General features: G+C 43.7%; 1 pseudogene; it reads right to left on the bottom strand.

Annotated features, from left to right (window-relative positions):
* Positions 1 to 42: 42 nt before the first annotated feature.
* Positions 43 to 2,788, bottom strand: LOC140347480 (uncharacterized; annotated as a pseudogene).
* Positions 2,789 to 19,402: the final 16,614 nt, after the last annotated feature.

The raw sequence follows: 19,402 nt of genomic DNA, 5'->3' as shown, positions 1-19,402 counted from the left end.
CTATACTCTACATCAAGTTTGTATCGTACCAAACAACGTTGTTTAACTTGTTCCCGTTGTTGTATATATTTTTGCTTTACTGTCTGTTTGATCACATCATGATGTTTGTTGTATGTGTTTTTCTGACTCTTTTTCTTTTTCTTTAGCATGTACTTTGATAACGCAGTTTTTTTGATTGTACTTTTGTCATCATTATCTGTTGGATTAACTAGTGATTGGGCATCTACATTTTTAGATCGAATATGGTAGCCTTTCAATGGTAATGCAGAGAATTGGCAGCATTCATAACAACCGTGAGTAATAGGTTGTTTGACGCAAGTTACAGTTTCATAATGATTATTAATATTTTCCAGGTAAATGCCTTTGGTTGACAAAGGCTCAGTAGTACAACTGTATTTTAGCCAGTGTCCGTTATATAAAGTATAGACATTTACGCCTAAATAATCCGCGGCGGCATGGATTTCAAGTTCTGTGGCCCATGTGCCAACCAGACGCATTTTTGTCGCACTGATATATTGTTCAACAGACAAGTGGCCTTCGCGCAAAAGGGTTTTGTATTTTTGAGCGTCATTTTGGAGCTGTTTAACAATCGCAAGTCTAATTTTCCGATGATATTTTTGCGTGCCACTAATTGCCTGCGAAACAGCGCGAAAGAAACAATTACCATCCGCAACAATTTTGTCTTTTTGACACGGCGTTCCCAGTGGCCCTATAGTTTCAGGATCTGCTACACCAAACTTCTGAAACTCTGCCTTTAGGAGTTTGCACAAATCTTTGCAAACACCCTCACAAATAGGATTGAAGAACAGGGCATTGTCTTGAACACCAGTGCACAGCACATCGAAATCACTGTCTGTGTCTTTCGTAGTTTTAAATGCATCTTGGGGTACAGAAGAAACTTCTGCAGACTTTTTACGCTTTAAACCCTGGCTGGTGGTTGGGGTTACAGAAGGAGAAACTTCTGAAGGCTTTCTGCGCTTTAAACCCCTACGGCTGGTGGTTGAGGTTACAGAAGAAGAATCTTCTGCGGGCTCTTCACCCTTTAAATCCCTCAGACTAGCGTTTGGGGGAACAGATGGAGAAACGTCTGCTGGCTCTTTGGTTGTGGTTACAGAGGTAGAAACTTCTGCAGGCTCTCTGCGCTTTAAACCACTCAGACTAGTTGGACTTGCAGGAGACACTTTGGACGCTTTACGTTTCAAACCCCTCCGACTGGTGGTTGGGGTAACAGAAGGAGTAACTTCTGAGGGCTCCCTCTCTGAACCCCTCACACTAGTGGATGGGGTAACAGAAGGAGTAACTCCTGGGGGCGCTCTGCTCTTTGAACCCCTCACACTAGTGGATGGGCTAACAGAAGGAGTAACTCCTGGGGGAGCTCTGCTCTTTAAACCCCTCACACCATCGGCAACAACATCAACGCCAGTAATCTCAAATGGTTTTGAAACGTCTTCATAACCGCCAGCCAAAGCACTAAAATGACTGGACACAGCATCAATGCTTTTAAAATACACAACCACGCTCTTACCATCATAGTGTACCAAACCATCAGCACCGCGGGAATGTGAGTCGACCACTGCATATCGACCAATTTGTTTAATAACTGCGCAAGTGGAACCACCGAGCGTGAAAAGACATGTGTCATACAACGCAAACACCTGCTCTAAACCACAATCTAAGGTCACGCACAAGCCCATATCAATCATGTCGCTCTTTTCAACGTTTACATCCCCGGCAAGTGAATCACTGAAAGCAAATCTGAAACAACGGCCATCTACAACTCACTCAGTTGGCAACTCTGAAACAAGTAGCAAGCCTTTAGTAAATCCACCTAGACAACGCTTCTTGTACAGTTCATCCCCGAGTTTCAAAACCCTGTCTAAATGCCTCTGTTCCCATGAAAACACACTGGACACTGTGTGCTTGGCTAAAGCCACCAGTGAAATCGCCATACACTGTAGACCGGCAAAAAGGAACCGGCGATCATTCTGATTAAAGCTACCCCTAACCGCAGGAGGTAAAACATCAAGCTGGGACTTAGCTTTGTTGTCAGCTGGTGGGATGCTGTGTAGGGAAGGCTGACTGGTCACAGGAGGGCTGAGGCAAGGAGAAGGTTGTCTGCCGTATGTGGTCTTGGGAGGGCGATGTGGAGAAGACTGGGTTACTGGTGGGGGGCTGGTCTTCTTGAGAAGGACAACAACATTAGCGTCTTCAAATTACACAGATTGTCTATTCAGTCTTACTGCAATACAAAAGGTTTCGTTTCTGCTGCCGTAATATTTAAATAAATTAAACAATTGCATTTGGACTTAAGTTGCAAAATGGACAAATTTGAATGACTATGGACCAAATGGGACTCATATCATGAATAATATGAGGCGAAAAGGTCTTTAGTCATCTTTTATTTTTGATTTCATATCGTATTCATTTCAGGGACAGTGCATACTAATAAACATTAGCCAGAATTAGCCAACATTCTATTTTTCATATGTAATCAGCCTAAAAACAGGGAATAAAGAAATACAATAAAGCAATGACTTTCTGTTTGAGCAAAACAGGACCAAAGTTATAAAATAAAAACAAAAAAATTAAAAGTATAATTAAGAATACACTAGCAATTAAGTATAAATAAACCATATCAACTCACCTGGTCTGTCAACATCCCTGGGGTCTCCTCCGCATCTCCCACCTGTAGCCACAAACAACAAATATGTATTACATTACATTCTGTACAAACTTCATTAAAAAACAAGAATAAAAAACAAACCTTGTCCTCCAGCAAAGCGTCCATCAAGACCACACTAGTGGGGGACGTCCCTGGTGTCACGTCTTCCACAACTGCCACCGCCTAGAAACAATTTAACATTATGAATAGGTAACAAACCATAAAACATTATGAAGCTCTTTAAACCCACACAAACCTGGTCCTCCTCCATCTCTGAGGAGCTGGCAGGTGAGCCGGGTCTCACCTCCAGAGCAGGTGCTGCCTCAGTCTGTGTAAAGAAAAGTTGCTTTTAGTCAACGTGTTTTCTAATCATTAACAGGGCAAATTAGTAATGTGCAATATTGGAAGAATATCTAATTGCAACATTTTGGATAAGAATTTAGTTAGATTCACGATTTGTTTCATTTATGTTTCAACAATAGGATTGGGTTAATAGTTCACATTTAAACTTAAAGACTGAAATACGCTGATGAGCTGATAATCTATTAGACTCACAAATCTAAACCATGTTTGGCAGTTTTTAAAGGCAGAATAATACAAATACCAAAAACTGTAGTCTTTGTGAGTTGCTAATTAGGTCCATTTAAAAATTGTGATTACAATTAGATTGAGCTTAATTTGGCATCGCTAAAACAGTCTAAATGTGAACGGAATCAGAACTTGATCCGTGCAGAGACTGGAAAAAAGCAGCACTAAAGCAGTTTTATACAAATACTAAACAACGTCTAAACCAAAACTAAAGTAAGTCAAAAGCTGAACTGAAGCAGGACTAAAAAACAGTTCTATACCAATACTTAAAGTTTGAAGCAGAATTAAATCACAACTAAAGTCTATAGCTGGTTTAAAGTAAGGCTACAAAAGGACTAAGCAGGACTACACGGCATGGGAAAAATATGCAAGTATCTCTGAGACTACGTCACGGGTTGGACGGGGGAGCCAGATCGCTCTTCGCAAGGGTGGGGGCAAATATCAAAACAAGCCGTTTGCATTTCCGGGTTGGTGAGGGGGTGAAAGGTCTGGGTGATATTTCTTAACTATTATGTTAAGGGTGTTGCACAACACTTATTATTATCAATTATACACTTAGGATAGACTACGAAACGTGAACAAAAGCATGTTATGGCACCTTTAAGTCTAGAATGTAAAGTCTGAGTGTAAAGTCTCACCTGCCGCTGGGAGCGACGTCGCTTTGAGGCAGCAGGTTTGAATGTCTCTCGCGAGACATCCTCCTCCATCCCAGATGTGGAGGTGACTGGTGTTTGGCCTTTCACCACGTCTGCATAGGAGGGGCTGGCAGGTGAGCGACCTCTCACCTCCAAAACCGCCTACAGAATCACACACACACACATAAGGAGTGAGTGGCATCTTTTGACATCTAAATATGAGCACATTGACACTGACCTGGCTCCCCTCTGATGCGGGTGAGGTGCTGGAAGGTGAGCCGTGTCTCACCTCCAGACGTGGAAAGGAGCGTGAACGTGAGCGGCGGTCCCTCACTTCCACAACAGGCTACAGAACAAAAAAGATAAGTGAGTTATTACAAATGTCAGACATTAAATAAATGCGTTCATGCTACACACACCGTCTGCTCCTCTGTCCCCGATGTAATGGGAGGTGAGCGGGATCTCACCTCCAAACCAGGTGCTGCCTCAATCTTTGTTATAAAAAGTTGCCATTAGTCATAAAAAATAAAATTAAAAATACATACACAGGGCAAAAAAATGTACAAAGTCTTACCGGCCGCTGGGAGCGACGTCGCTTTGAGGCAGGTTTTAATGTCTCTCGCGCGACATCCTCCTCCATCCCGGATGTGGAGCTGGCAGGTGCGTGGCGTTTCCCTGCCATCCAAGATGTGGAGGTGACGGGTGTTTGGCCTTTCACCACGTCTGCATAGGAGGGGCGGGCAGGTGAGCGACCTCTCACCTCCAAAACCGCCTACAGAATCACACACACGCATAATGAGTGAGTGGCATTTTTTGACATGTAAATATGAGCACATTGACACCGACATGGCCCCCCTCTGATGCGGATGAGGTGCTGGAAGGTGAGCGGGGTCTCACTCCCAGACGGGGAAAGGAGCGTGAACGTGAGCGGCGGTCCCTCACTTCCACAACAGGCTACAGAACAAAAAAACAAGTGAACGCATGTATTTAATGTCAGACATTAAATACATGCGTTCATGCCACACCCACCGTCTGCTCCTCTGTCCCCGATGTAATGGGAGGTGAGCAGGAGGGGCTCACCTCCTCAGCCGTTGCCTCGACCGCTCCCCTGGGCTGGCACTTCCGGGCAGCAGCTTTACGACGTCTCGTGTAAGGCGTCTTTTTAAAAAGGAAAAAGGTTACTTCTTTAAACATTTGCTACACCAAAGCATAACATTATTTTACACAACTCATGAGGAATTACCTTCTTTCCCTTTGGAAAGCTGCGACTTGACTTCACAAAGCCAAGGCGAGATGGAACAATCTTGTTCATCTCCATCAAGATAGCGGGGTTGAACACTGTGGGCGAGAGGGGGATGGAGAAGACGGTCTCCACTTGTGGATATTAAGCAAATGTTTTAGCCCACAATATTAACACCAAGATTGCCACTCACATAAAGTCCTTATCCAAACTCACCTCCTTTTGAACCAGCCGAGCCCGGGGTCCCACAGGAGAGGTCTGCAGGGCCCTTGGCCGGTTCTTCTGTAACATACAGAAAATCAAACCGTATTCAGAGATATGTCTGTTAATGATTTTTTTTAATCATCATCAGGAAGAAGTGAATCAGTCCCTCCACTCACAATCAAAGCTCTATACATACAATACCGGGTCATGGCCCGGGTCATAAACAGAACATTTTTGACAACCAGGCCTCAGCGAGGTAGTTTCCTTAGTAACCAGTGGTGTGTGACCTTGAACTTGTACAGTAGTGCATGTACAAGCTCCTCTTTAATGTTTTTTTTTTTTTTATCAGCGAGAGAGGTTAAAAGACACGCACGCACGCACGCACGCACGCACGCACGCACGCACGCACGCACGCACGCACGCACGCACGCACGCACGCACGCACGCACGCACGCACGCACGCACGCACGCACGCACGCACGCACGCACGCACACACACACACACACACACACACACACACACACACACACACACACACACACACACACACACACACACACACACACACACACACACACACACACACACACCTTTCTGCGCCGCCAAAGCTGCAGGTATGAAAATGAGATTATACTGTGAACATACCCAAGTCCACTGCAACACTATGAAACTTTTCCCTCAGAAGTGTTTGGGGCTCCACAACCTGAGCGATACGAGTCGGGAAGTCCATGACCACAACCTGTGTCAGACATGAACATGTTAACATCCGGTGAAGTGAAATCAAATGTATAAATTGAAATATTATAATAAAGAAAACTTCTTACCTTCTTAAACCGTGCACAGAGGTAGCTAAGGAGATGGGCAAACGCCTTGCCAGCCTCGGTAACGGTGCCAAAGGCTCCCAAGTCATTCCACGGAGCGAGGAGACACATCAGATCAGGCTCTGTTAAATGAAGTTTGAAGTCAGTATAGTTAAGCAGACAAGCTAAACTAACTTCGGCTAACACTTCACCTATGCGCAGTTTGGTCTTCTGCAGCTGATCATAGAGATCCTGAGATGAACCTCCAGGTGTCGAACTGAAGCCAAAGTAAAGACATCCCTCTGGCATCTCAACGAACCCATCCACGATGGCACGCAAATGGGAGTGGCCGATCACGAACACAAACTAGAAAACATATGTACAATTTAAAAACTACATTCCACGGCCACTGTAGACCCCAAAATATTAGACTCACAAGCACAAGAGTCAAGGGTGCATGCAAACCTAGAAATAATGGGCCGGACACGGTCAATGACCGGCGCAAAAATCAGTTTTGACCGACTCTAAAATCAAGGCTCCGGACATACTGACTGACGCATATTTTTCCCTGTAATATATATTTTTAATAGGCAAAAACAGCGCGGTGAACATGCCCAAAGCGATTCCTATGCACAAACTCGGGCGCGCTATACTACAGTCCACGATTATTGCTGTAGTTATACAGCGGCAGAAGCTGTGGAGCGCATGTGCGCATGCAGAGCATGAGAGCATGTGGTCACGCGCAGAGCATGTGTGCGCGCGCAGAGCATGAGAGCATGTGGTTGCGCGCAGAGCATACGCGCGCGCGGAGAAAATCATGGCAGATAAACACCACGCTGCCGCTTTCAAACATAAACAAAAAACTGTGGCTGCAAGGACACTCAAGACTGTCACTGTCAATAAATGGATTCATGATGATCTTGCTAAGTTTTGTGCCCGTGACTGGCGAGAGTATGATGAGAACAAAGGTGTTGTCATCGCTCTAAAGTGCAAAGTCTGCCGTGAGTTCTGTAGAGAGACCCACAGTTTTGACTGAATTATTACAGTTTGGTAAATACTTAATCACATCAACAAAAATCTGGTGTCACATGGGAAAAAAATAAGAGGAAAACGCCAGCATTAAAGGTGGTATGGACGATTTTTTTCAGCAAATTTTTTATCATATTTCCTCGTGGCGTGGATAAATCATTTGTCCTGCCACGTATCAATCATAAAACGCACCTATCGCTCACCTGCAGCCGCGTGCGGTTCCTCCTCACGTTTCCGCGTGCCTAAGCGCATGGATCTATCATAATATAGTTCCCTCAGTGTACGGGGCAAAATGAAGACGGAGAAAGACAGTTCGAGCTGACGCAGAAGTGGACAGAAATCTACGGGAGACGAGAGATGCGATGCGCTCCTTTGCGCTAATAAACAAACGCACGAAAAATCGTCCATACCGATTTACCAACCTTTAAGTCACGATCTGGAGCCACGTCCAAAGACATGATGTGTTAGGTAAAATTGGCAACTCTAAATTGGCCCAATGGACAGGTGTTGAAAATTAGCATATTTTGCTATAGCACTTAAAACATTGCATCTGGTTCATCCAATGTAAATGCTATGTCCTTAAATAAATAAATAAAAAGCCCTGTCAAATGAGTAATATCTTGTTTCAAAAATCCATGCTCACCTTCTTGTCGGGACACACTTTGGGTTGGATTAACTTGTAGAAACGGTTGGTAACCTTAGACTTTGGCCAGTTCTGTTTCCATGGAGAATGGCGGTGACCAGTACCAGCTGAAGGGAACAATCATCAGACAAACTTGTACAGAAAGGTCAAAGTGCAGAGACTAACAAAGACAGGCTTGGGTTTGGAGGGGCTGCGAGGAGGAGTCACGCGAGGGGGGAGCACGATCTGAATCTGAGAGAGCACTTCTGCTGCTCTCAGCTGCTCCGCCCGGCGCTCCTTAGCAGCCAAAGAGCGCTTGACACCCTTTTGGCGAGGCATCTGAGACATAATGTGGAGGAATAAGGACAAATATTGAAAATAATCAACATTAAAGGCCCAAATGTGCAAACGAGAAGAACCTGAGGGAGAGACTAAACCAGACCTGACAGACATGACAGAGCGCGCGTGCGCGCAGAGCACGTGTGCGCGCAGAGAGCATGTGTGCGCGGAGAGCGGATAAATGATAACGAGACATGTTAATAAAAGTTAATTTTTCATTAATGATGTTATTCTGTTTTCCTTTCCTTGTGACCAATTCAGAATTAGCTATGACAGATACCAAATGATCAGTACCTGTCATGTTGACAGGGACGTAAAAATTATTATTTCAAGGCTTGCAGACCCGAGTCTAGGTCTGAGTCCAGGTCTAGACCCGAGTCTCAGTCAGAGCGCGGCCCCGGGCGAGCGCCTTTATATCGCAAATACACATTTTAAACCTGTTTACCACATTTTCTTAAGCGCGTTTTGCCGTGACTGGGTGGGTAGAGGAGGGCGCACACTGCTTCTGTTCTGTCTGTCTAAAACACGCTAAATCTACTGTTATGCGCTCCTGCGCGCTGGGTCCTCCCCCCTTCCTCTCCCCCTCTCCTCCCCCCTTCCTCCCCTCCTCTCCTCCCCCCTTCCTCCCCTCCTCTCCTCCCCCTTCCTCTCCTCCCGGGGTGCGTTTTAGGCAAACCCAGAAGAAAACATCTTTTGAAATTTAAATTATAATTGTATTTATATTCTGACCGCCTGTGCAATGTATTTCATTTAAAAATCTGTAAACCAAGTAATAAAATAACTGCGGCCTTAGTTTGAGACACGCACGCACACACGCACACACACTGCCAAAACTGAACCAGGTCTAAACCAGGACTTGGACTTGGACTTGAAAACTTGAATCGGGACTAAAACAGGGACTAAATCTGGGCTTGTTTGAACACATACACTTGCAAATTCAACATTTAAGCACAAAATTAACTCAGCTTTGTATTAAAAAAAACTTACCTTCGAGTAGAAGACCGCACAGTGAGACATTTTTCTTCGAGGAAGGAAAGAACCGAAAATATGAGCTTATTGGACAAATAGATGCTTACAGTCGGACGAGAGTAGATCCAAAAGTCCAAATATGGAATAATACTGTGAAGAAATGAAACTCAGTCCAGCCAGAAACAGGAGCGAGTGAGACAGGAGCAGGCGCGCGCTTCACAAGAGGGCAGAGTCATCGTTTGAACATTTAGACCAATCAGTTTGAAAGATGCATTTGGTTGGACCAATCAGAGCACAGAGACATAATGTGTTAAGAAAAGCTAGAAAATCATTGAAAACATGGAGTTCTCATGAAAAGTGAACATGCAGCCGCCATTTTGGAAATGCTGTCCCCTTGTTGGCTGTAACAGATCAAGTGTTATTGTGCACAACTGTATGTAAAATGAATATACATTTTCTTCAAATTACAGGAAGTACTGCTGAGACCTAACACAAAACTGACTTGATCATTGCCAAATTATTGATTATGATCAATAATTTGGCAAAATATATGTTTGTAAGTAATATTTATTGTCAAATCATTGCTGCTGTGTAAATTATAGAGTTTGTCTCCCTGCTTGGAATATAAGTGACAGTGGTGGATCCAGGGGGGGTGCACGGGGTGCGCATGCACCCCTGTTTTTAAGATAGAAATGTATTTATTTTTTCTGCGTGAAACCCATGCAATATTACTTTATATATATATATATATATATATATATATATATATATATATATATATATATATATATATATATATATATATATATATATATATATATATATATATATATATATATATATATATTACAGTAAAAAACTACAAATCCCTATGTCCGTGAATGTGACATCCGGTCACGTTACGCGCACGCAGCACCACTACAGCCAATCACAGTTTGCCGCGGCCGGTACGAAAAAATGGCATGAAGTTTGGCTTAACAAGTAGAGCAGTGGGTTATAATACAGTAGACCCAGTTATCACCTGCAGTGATTTCACTTTAAAATGGTCAAATCATTTATCAGTCATAACGTAAGAGACTGTTAGAGTACACTCCAAGCATGGGGACATTTTACAAAGTCTGGCTAGCTCAGGCGATAGAGCATCTTGAGTTCAGGACTCGGAAGAGTGCAAAGGGTTTTTCATATTGGTTTTGTCACTGTTTGTTTTAAATCAGAACACCAAGATTTACAACAATTATGTTGTTATCCAAATTTTTATTCCCAGAGTTAAAGTCCGGCTAGCTCAGTCACAAATGGGACAAACGGAAAATCTCTGAAATGTTCACATTTACGCTTCACACTTAAAGGCACAATGGACGATTTTTTGGGCGATTTGAGAACGCAGGTGGAAGTGCACATGTGCACTCCCCCGTGTGGACTGATACAACACACACGTGCGTTTGTTTATTAGCGCAGCGGAGCGCATCATCTCTCTCATCTCCAATAGATTTCCGTCTTATGAGTCAGCTCAAACTGTCTTTCTCCGTCTTCATAGAGGGAACTATATTATGATAGATCCATGCACTTAGACACAGGGAAACGTGCTGCTCATGGGGACAAGCCACACGCAGCTGCAGGTGAGCGGTAGGTGAGTTTTATGATTGATACATGGCAGGACAAATCGGCAGTCCACGCCACAAGGAAATAAGACTCAGATTTGGGCCAAGAAAATGGTCCATTCAACCTTTAAACAAACTCCTCCGTGGGCAATAGCCCGATCAAGCTTAACTTTGGGAAGTATCACACAAGCGGGGCATTAAAATGAATCCATCCAGTCCAATTAGGACCAAATTTGAATCAGTTGTTAAACTTTCTAGTTTGGACCAGTTTAGGATGACAAAATTGAAATGGGCGCGATGGCGCCCCCTACGAAGTGCCTTTGAGTGAACATTGATGGACAAAAACTGGTTTTACACAAATGTTCTAAACTTTGCCCCAAATTCAATTTTGGGGTCCCAAGCAAAAGGCCAATCAAACTTATGCCTTAATTTTTACGGCGTAGCCATAGCCATCACGGAAACCTCCCATGTTATCCCTATGGGAAAATTGCTAAATCTCTCGAATATCCACATTTTTCTGTTTCACACTTTAACGAACTCCTCCTAGGGCGTTTTGCCCACCGACCTCAAAATCGGTGTACGTCCTCTAGACAAGTGGGGCATCTAAAGTTATCCAAATTTTAAGGATAACTTTTACGGTCTCTGTGCGACGGAGCCGCAAACATTTCCCTGAATTCTGACTATTTGCCCAAATGACAGATATTACGCACAAAATTCTAATTTGCCATCCTGATCATAAAAGTATGAGAGCTAAAGTCATATTTTGTACGGCGTAACCGTAGCGATGACAAAAACATCCCATGTTATCCTTATGGGAAAATCGCGAAATCGCTCAAATCACCACATTTTTACGCTTCACACTTTAACAAACCCCTCCTAGGGTGATTGTCCGATCAAACTCATATTTGGGGAAAATCATCTCCACAAGCGGGGCATCAAAAGTTATCCATATTTATATTCTAAGTGCTACAGTCTTTGTGTGGCGGACCCGCAAATAGATGTCACAAATGGGAAAACAGCGAAATCTCTAAAATGACCACATTTTTACGCTTCACACTTTAACGAACTCCTCCGTGGGCAATAGCCCGATCAAGCTTTACTTTGGGGAATATCATCTACACAAGCGGGGCATCAATAGTTATCCATATTTATATTCTAAGTGTTACGGTCTCTGTGCGGCGGAGAAGCAAATTTGACTGACACTTCATTTACACTGGATTGGCCATGTCCAATGTGTCGCCGTCTGTCAAGTTCTTTTTTAATTCAACACACAATAAGGGCGCCATCTTTATCAAATCGAAAGCACAGAGTCGGAAGGCCGGCGGCCCGCGAGGGCCGTTGGATGCCGCTTGCGGCTTTAATTGATGTAGTGTTATTTCATCAGGACTTGAATCAGAATTAGTTCTGTTCTGACGTTTGGACGAACTCGGGTTCGTGCAGAAATGGTCGGAGGTCGGAGATATTGGTGCAGAAGAATTTTTTATTTTTATATTAATAGAGGTTCTGGTCAAGAAAACGGCGGAAAATCCACGAAAACAGGAAAAATACATTTATTTTTTATTTTTTTAGAATCTCCGTTTTTGACGTCGGCGGGCTCGCAAAACAACTTCTTAAAAAGCTCTCGCCTTATTGTAAATTTAATAAAGTGAAGTTAAGTAAATGATGTGTGATAAATAGTACCTGCTGTGCAAAGTCGAAGTTGTAACGCAATGGACTTCTGCATAGTTTTTGATAAACTCCAGCTGTGAGCGTTTCTTCCTCAACCGTGGTCTCGCTCCATTGTCCTCATAGTGTTTGATTATATCAGTCATGGTGTCTTTGCCAATTCTGAAAAGGCAAACAAAGAAGGGGTAGGGTCATGCTAACAGACAGAGAACCCCATATTTAATATGCAGACTAGCTACGCGGCTTACAGTAAAAAACACAAAAATACAGACATTACACCATCCCAAAACAGCTAGTTTGTGATGCTATTTATTCAGCAAGTAGTTTTCATTAAATTCAAGCCAGTATTTATTATGCAGAGTGTGCTGAAGCAGAGTTTTAGCTTAGCTTAGCTCCGTCTCTGCTCCGGTGCCCGAGGCAAAAGTGACAAAAATCACGAAAACTAACACCAAACCACCTTAAAACACAGCGTTAAAGCAAAACTTTAGAGTAAAAGTACCTCAGTTCCATTGCAATGCTGTCCAGGGCTGCAGATCTCACAGCGCTTAGCTTAGAGCTTAGCTTAGCTTAGCTTAGCTTAGCTTAGCTTAGCTTAGCTTAGCTTAGTGCTGCCCGGCTCCGGTTGGAACAACAACAAGCCAAACTCAGCGGCTTGCGCAGGAACAAACGCCATGAGGATCGGGGGCACTTTCGTCAGGCCTTTGATAGATGTAGTAGTGGTTGAATCATAAGCTCTGGAGAAAGTCTGGAGAAATGAATGAAATGTCTCCTGAGGAGAACAGTAGCTGCTGATGAATTAAGTAGCTGAAGAAGTAGCCATCTGCTTCGCAGCTTATTGGTTGAAAAATAACAACATTGCGCTGCTGAAAAAAGATAACGCCACGCGGAGCACAAAAACTGACCCTTTTGAACAGCTTAATGTGTATTTTTAAGTTAATGAATACTGTTATCCGAAGCACGGAGGGGCTCCTTCATAACTTCAACTTTCACATAATGCAAAAAAAAGAAAATCACAAATTTGGGGGAAAAAAAGCTAAAACCCTGTTTTTCTCCGTTTGGTCCGGGCCGACTTGTGGCGGTTTTTTGGGCGGCGAGTCACATATACACTAAATAAAGATATTGAAATTTTAAACCGGTTGGCATATGACCAAAGTTTTAAGCCAAACAGCATCAATAAGAGAATCAAGATATGGACAACCAAGATTTTTTGTTACCAGATTGTAAAGGAATGGAGGAAGGATCAAACAAAACGTTTGAATATGTTGAAGGAAAACTTTGGCCTAGAAAAACAGGATTTTTATAGATATTTACAAATAAGGAATTATAATAATCAAGAAATAAAGCAAAATAAGAAACAACCATAGCCCTCTCACTGAAATCTATATCAAGGCATTTAAATCAGAACTTTTAAAGGGAATAATATCAAAACTATATGAATGCATCAATGACTTGGACAGACAATCTACTAAGTATATTAAAATCAAATGGGAAGAAGAGGGCGACTGCTCGGAGCTGTGGTCGCAAGGTCTCCGGTGGCTGTCGCGACGGCAACCCACGAACCCGGTGGTGGTCACCGGAAGTAAGGGATGTCGTCAGGCTTAAGAAGGAGGCCTATCAGGCCACTTTGGCTTGTAGGACTCCTGAGGCCACTGACAGGTATAGGCAGGCAAGGCCGCAGCTTGTGCTGTCACAGAGGCAAAAACATCGCGTGACGGTCGGGGACCGTGCCTCTGGACTGGCAGACCGGGGTGGTGGTCCCTCTGTTCAAGAAGGGGGACCGGGGTGTGTGTTCCAACTACAGAGGGATCACACTCCTCAGCCTCCCCGGTAAGGTCTATTCCAGGGTACTGGAGAGGAGAATCCGACCGATAGTCAAACCTCGGATTCAGGAGGAGCAGAGTGGTTTTTGTCCTGGTTGTGGAACACTGGACCAGCTCATACTCTCCATCAGATGTTCACAATGTTCATAGGGACTTGGCAATGTCCCAGGGTCCCCTGTCCTTAGACCCTCCTTCTCGGCCAGGAAAAATGACAAAACCTCCTTGGGAAAATTTAGAAACCTGGAGGAGTTCCTCGGTGAAGGAGGGATCCAACTCCCTAAGATGGACAGGTGGACGCGAGATAGACAGTGGAGCTGGACCCACTCAGGAGGAGAACCAGTTCTTCCAGGCAGATGAAGAATCGTTCTTATGGAGTAGAGACCGCTTTTCCAGGGACTCAAGGAGCATCTGGGTCTACAGGTCATCGATGTGCCTGTCCCCAGCGGGGAGTGGTAAAAGAAGAAGAAAAGGCAATGAACAGATTGCAAGTGAAATTAAATATGAAATATTGTCTGATAGAATATGTAGTCAGAAGCAGAGGATAGTGCTCAAGCTGCCATACTTCCTCCAGAATAGTTGCTCCTAATGTAGCGTAGCTTCAAACTGTAGGTTTTTATTTCTGTCCCTAACTGGCTTGACATTTTAAGCCTGGTCTTAAATGAAGGGACTCTGTCGGCCTCTTTAACATGGACAGGGAGCTGATTCCATAATACAGGAGCTAAACGTTCTACCTCCTTCTGTGCTTTTAGAGACTCTTGGGACCACCAGACGGCCAGCATTATGAGAGTGAAGAGCTCTGTTTGGATGATATGGCACTGTAGCATCTTTGAGGTAGGATGGGGCCATGTCATTTATGGCTTTGTAGGTCAGAATAAGAATTTAAAATTGTATTCTAAACTCAACAGGGAGCCAGTGAAGAGACTCGAGCACCAGTGTAATGTGATCTCTTCTTTTATTGTAGAAAAAGATTCAGTTGTAATCATCTGGACTTTTTAGGAAAAAACGAAACGGTTCGACACTCATGCGAGGGTCATTTTTCAATCTGCGAATCAAGACCGGGAACTCAGATATTTATCTTACTCTGAGTAGGCCCTGCCCACGGGACCTCCTGATGCAGGGTATTTCAGATTTCACCAGAAACTAAACCTCTTTGTTTTTTATCAAACTAGCCTCTTTGTTTACTATCAGTCCTTTAATGGGCTTTCGGCCTCCTATTGTTACCTGGCTCACTCTCTCTCCTCCCTGAGTAACTGATAAGAGCTGATTAGAGCTGAGACATGGGTTCTCTTTTCCTGCAACTCTTCTTGTGACTTTTGAAGGTAAAAAAAAACACAGGGTTAGGGTTAGAACACCAGGAGAAGCATAGGTGCTCCTAAGGAAGATGCAAAAAACAGAGAACTGAAGAGTACGAGAGATGTAGCCACCAGCTTGGGGTATGCGAGTTTGGGTTGTGGTCACATGTTGAAACATTTCTGTTAATTTGAAGAGACTGATGACATTATTTATTTGTTTTTAACATTAGACTTTAAACTCTGTGACTAAACACATCTACTCTTTGATGTGCAAAATGTGGGGGACTGGATTTGTGGGAAATTGGAAAATACTTTCAGAACGCAGAGCGGAAGTGTTAAGTTAATGATATCAAATGAGGTCCCGTTCTTTCTGAGGGTTGGTGTCAGGAGTGCCTGGGGAATTATTGGGGGGGGGGGGCCTTCAGTAGGTTTGAACTTCCCTCCCTCTTACAATCTTTCTTTTTTTTAATCAGGTTTTTGGTTTGATGTCTATTTCCAGCATGAACCCTTTTGTTTATATTTTTTTTCCCTTTCAGTGGTTTTGAGTTCCTATGTTTCTTGTGTATGTTTGTTGTTCTCGACCAGAGAAATTAAAAACATTTAAGTGTTATCCCTATGTCTTTTTGCCCTTTTGGGGCCAGGTGGTGCTAAGACAACCCAGAAAGGAGGGTTTTGATTCAGGTTAGACTCTGGAGCCAGTTCCTTGGTCCTTTTGGTCCTTTGGGGGCCAGGCTTGTGCCAAGTCTAAGCCCCGAAAGGAGGGTTTTGATTCATGCTAGACTCTTGGTTCTGTTTCCTGGTCCTTTTGGCCCTTTTGGGGTCAGGTGGTGCCAAGACTTAGCAGAGAAAGGAGGGCTTTGATACAGGCTAGAAAAGGCTAGGCTCTGGGGCAAGTTCCCTGGTAATATCTTGCTCTTTTCGGGCCAGGCTGGTGACAAGGCAGCCTAGAACGGAAAGCTTTGATTCAGGCTGGACTCTGGGGCCGGCTCCTTGGTCCTTTTTACCCTTTTGGGGTCAGTCGGCTTCCAGGAAAAACCCTGAAAGGAGGGGTTTGATTCAAGGTAGACTCTGGGGGCTCTGGCCTGGTCCTTTTTGGTCCAGGCTGTTGCCTAGTCTTAGCCCAGAAAGGAAGTCTTTGATTGAGAGAAGACTCTGGGGGCTCCCCAAAGTCTTGCTACTTCTCACCGCCGTGAGCCGTGGATGAAGCCAACTTTGGCCCAAAGTCAGTCCACAACAGCTAATCATGTCAGAGCACAGATAATGTCGGTCCAAACCATTCATGCACACAGAATGTCGGGCCGAAGTCCACCCACAGTTGGTCCAAAATTAGTCAATCAGCGTCTTTGGACCAAACACGTCACATCACGGATTCTCTTAAAAGTCCACGGAGAGATGCGGTACCGCTGTCTTTCCACAACTGTCTGGATATCTTACACTATGAGCGGTGAGTACAAATTGATGAGGTTGTTCACTGTTAAATAAGACACGTTTGGAGACGTCTTGTGCTTGTAATTTAGTGAATTAGAATTTGGCATACATTACATTTGTAAATAGCGCGTCTAAATGTTTAATTAATTTAAGTTTTGAGATATTTTGCCACGTGCTGTTGCAGAGGCAAAAACCCGGGGCTGGGAGGAGTTCGGGGAGGTCATGGATGAGGACTACCGGTCAGCCCCAAAGAAAACCCCAAGCCGACCCCAATGATGAGTACAAATGGCTTTTTTAACATGGTATATTTTTAAATCAGTCTTTTATACAAAACCAGATTAAATAAACAGTTAAATGACAAAGGGAAGTTTTTATATTGATCCAGAGCATTTCTGAGCAATTTAAAATCCTTGCACTAGTTGTAACGGCTTGTTTTAACTCACAGCTGCAGTTCCTCATGTCCCCCCTCCATCCACTCGGAGGCATCTCTTCTCTGGTGAGTAAAGGGTTTACTGCACACAGGATGTTGGAGACATGTGCTTACTGTCTGATGTTATTTCACAGACGCTGCTGCAGGGGACTTCTTTTAGCAGGAGGACAACCTGAAGATGTTGACTGCTGCCTCACAGACTTAGGAACAACTCCCTAAAGGTATGGTATTTAGCACAAATGTTTCACCAACATTTCTGTGGTATAATAACTGATATGAATTCATAAAATGTTATTTTATTTTACAACACAGAGAAATGGAGAAAAGTGTTGAACTACATGCATTCCTTGTGTGCATTCCTTCAAAACAACAAGGAAAACTAAAGGTGTATGTAAAGTGTTTATTTCTTTTGTGTCGCAGTTGCTGAGTGTTTTACCATATCCCTTGGATCCCTGGAATGAGAGTGGTGGCAAAATGTTGTCATTAGAAGGCCTAACAGCTGCATATCCATCTTAATTCACTTTCATATCTGCATAGTTTTAAGGGAGTGTCTGCAGTGCCGCGGCGCGCGGCCGAAACTGCCATGTTATTTTTGTGCCGGCCGCGCGCCGCGGCTCCTGTAACTGCGCCGCTATTTGACCGCGTTTTAGCGCCGTTTTAGACCGCGCCGGGTTAGGGTTAAGGTTAGGGTTAGGGTGAGGGTTAGGGTAGGGTTAAGGTTAGGGTGAGGGTTAGGGTTAGGGTTAGGGTTAGGGTTAGGGTTAAGGTTAGGGTGAGGGTTAAGGTTAGGGTTGAGGTTGGGGTTAAGGTTAGGGTTAGGGTTAGGGTTAGCCATGACGCTATAAGAGAAGTGCCGCGGTTCTTGAAACTGCGCGGCCATTTGACCGTAGGCCGCGGCTCTGCAGCCACGGCCTAGTTTTAATGGCACTGGTGAAAATAGGATGGCTTTCACCAGTGGTGCTTCATAACACCAATATGAGACTGATTTCATCATCCTGCCTAACTACTAATTATCAATTCATGCTTCATGCTGTGGTCACTGTGTAGGAGCTGTCCAGTGCTGAATGAATAGTGAGCGCTGACCATGAGTGGGTCCAGCTCCACTGTCTCCCTCGCCTCGTCTGTCTGTCTGAGAGAGTCAGATCTCTCCTTCACTCTGGAACTCCTCCAGGTTTCTACTTTTTCCCAAAGAGGTTTTTGTAGTTTTTCCTGGCCGAGAAGGAGGGTCTAAAGACAGGGGACCCTGGCACATAACCAAGTCCCTATGAACAGTCTTTAATTAGTTTTTTCCACTGTCGCCCTCCAAGACAACCACTGTTGTGATTTGGGGCGTTAAAAAATGTAATTGAATTGAACCATCTGAATATGTAAATTTGTTGGCTTGTAAATATATTTATCTCCATGATTCTAGCGTTAATTAATGTTGTACTTGATCTCTGTACATAATACTTTTGTAGTATTATTGGTACTTTTTCCCCATTGAAATGAATGGGGCATTATAATGATTATTCTTTAGGACTTCATTCTTTAGGCTTTATTCTTTAAGACTTAATTCTTTTGACTTTATTCTTTCTGCCACAACTCGGGTATTTTTGACCCCCTGAACAACAACAACAACAACATCAGTGAAAAGTCGCGGGTCACTGAGGCTCTCTCTCTTTCTAGTATCACCAGTACTACTTACACACATGTAGTACTCTTACACACATGTTGTACTATTATGCAAGAACGCAGACACTCGCAATGGCTTCAGCCATTGCATATTATCTAGTTGTGTGTTGTACTTTCTGTGCCCAGTTTTTCCGCTCCTTCTCATTGATGATGGATGGGCATAGGCATATCTTTTGGATGCTTGGCGACAACGCTGAATGAGGACATGTAAATTGTTGTAGATTGACTATTATGTGAAAAGCAAACGTAATCAGGAACTTTTCAACTGTCCTTTTGTTCAAAATATACAAGATGTACCTGTAGCCACCTCACCTCTGCCCTTGTGTATATTCTGAAATATTTGGTGGAGCACATGCATTGGCTCTACAGAACTGTTACATCATACTTTATATGCTGTGTCTCTGCACAC

This window comes from Eucyclogobius newberryi, unplaced genomic scaffold, assembly GCF_026437365.1.
Source record: "Eucyclogobius newberryi isolate DKJ021-1_F unplaced genomic scaffold, fEucNew1.0.hap1 SCAF_6, whole genome shotgun sequence".
Lineage (NCBI taxonomy): Eukaryota > Metazoa > Chordata > Actinopteri > Gobiiformes > Gobiidae > Eucyclogobius > Eucyclogobius newberryi.
This window is presented reverse-complemented; position numbering and strand designations above follow the sequence as displayed.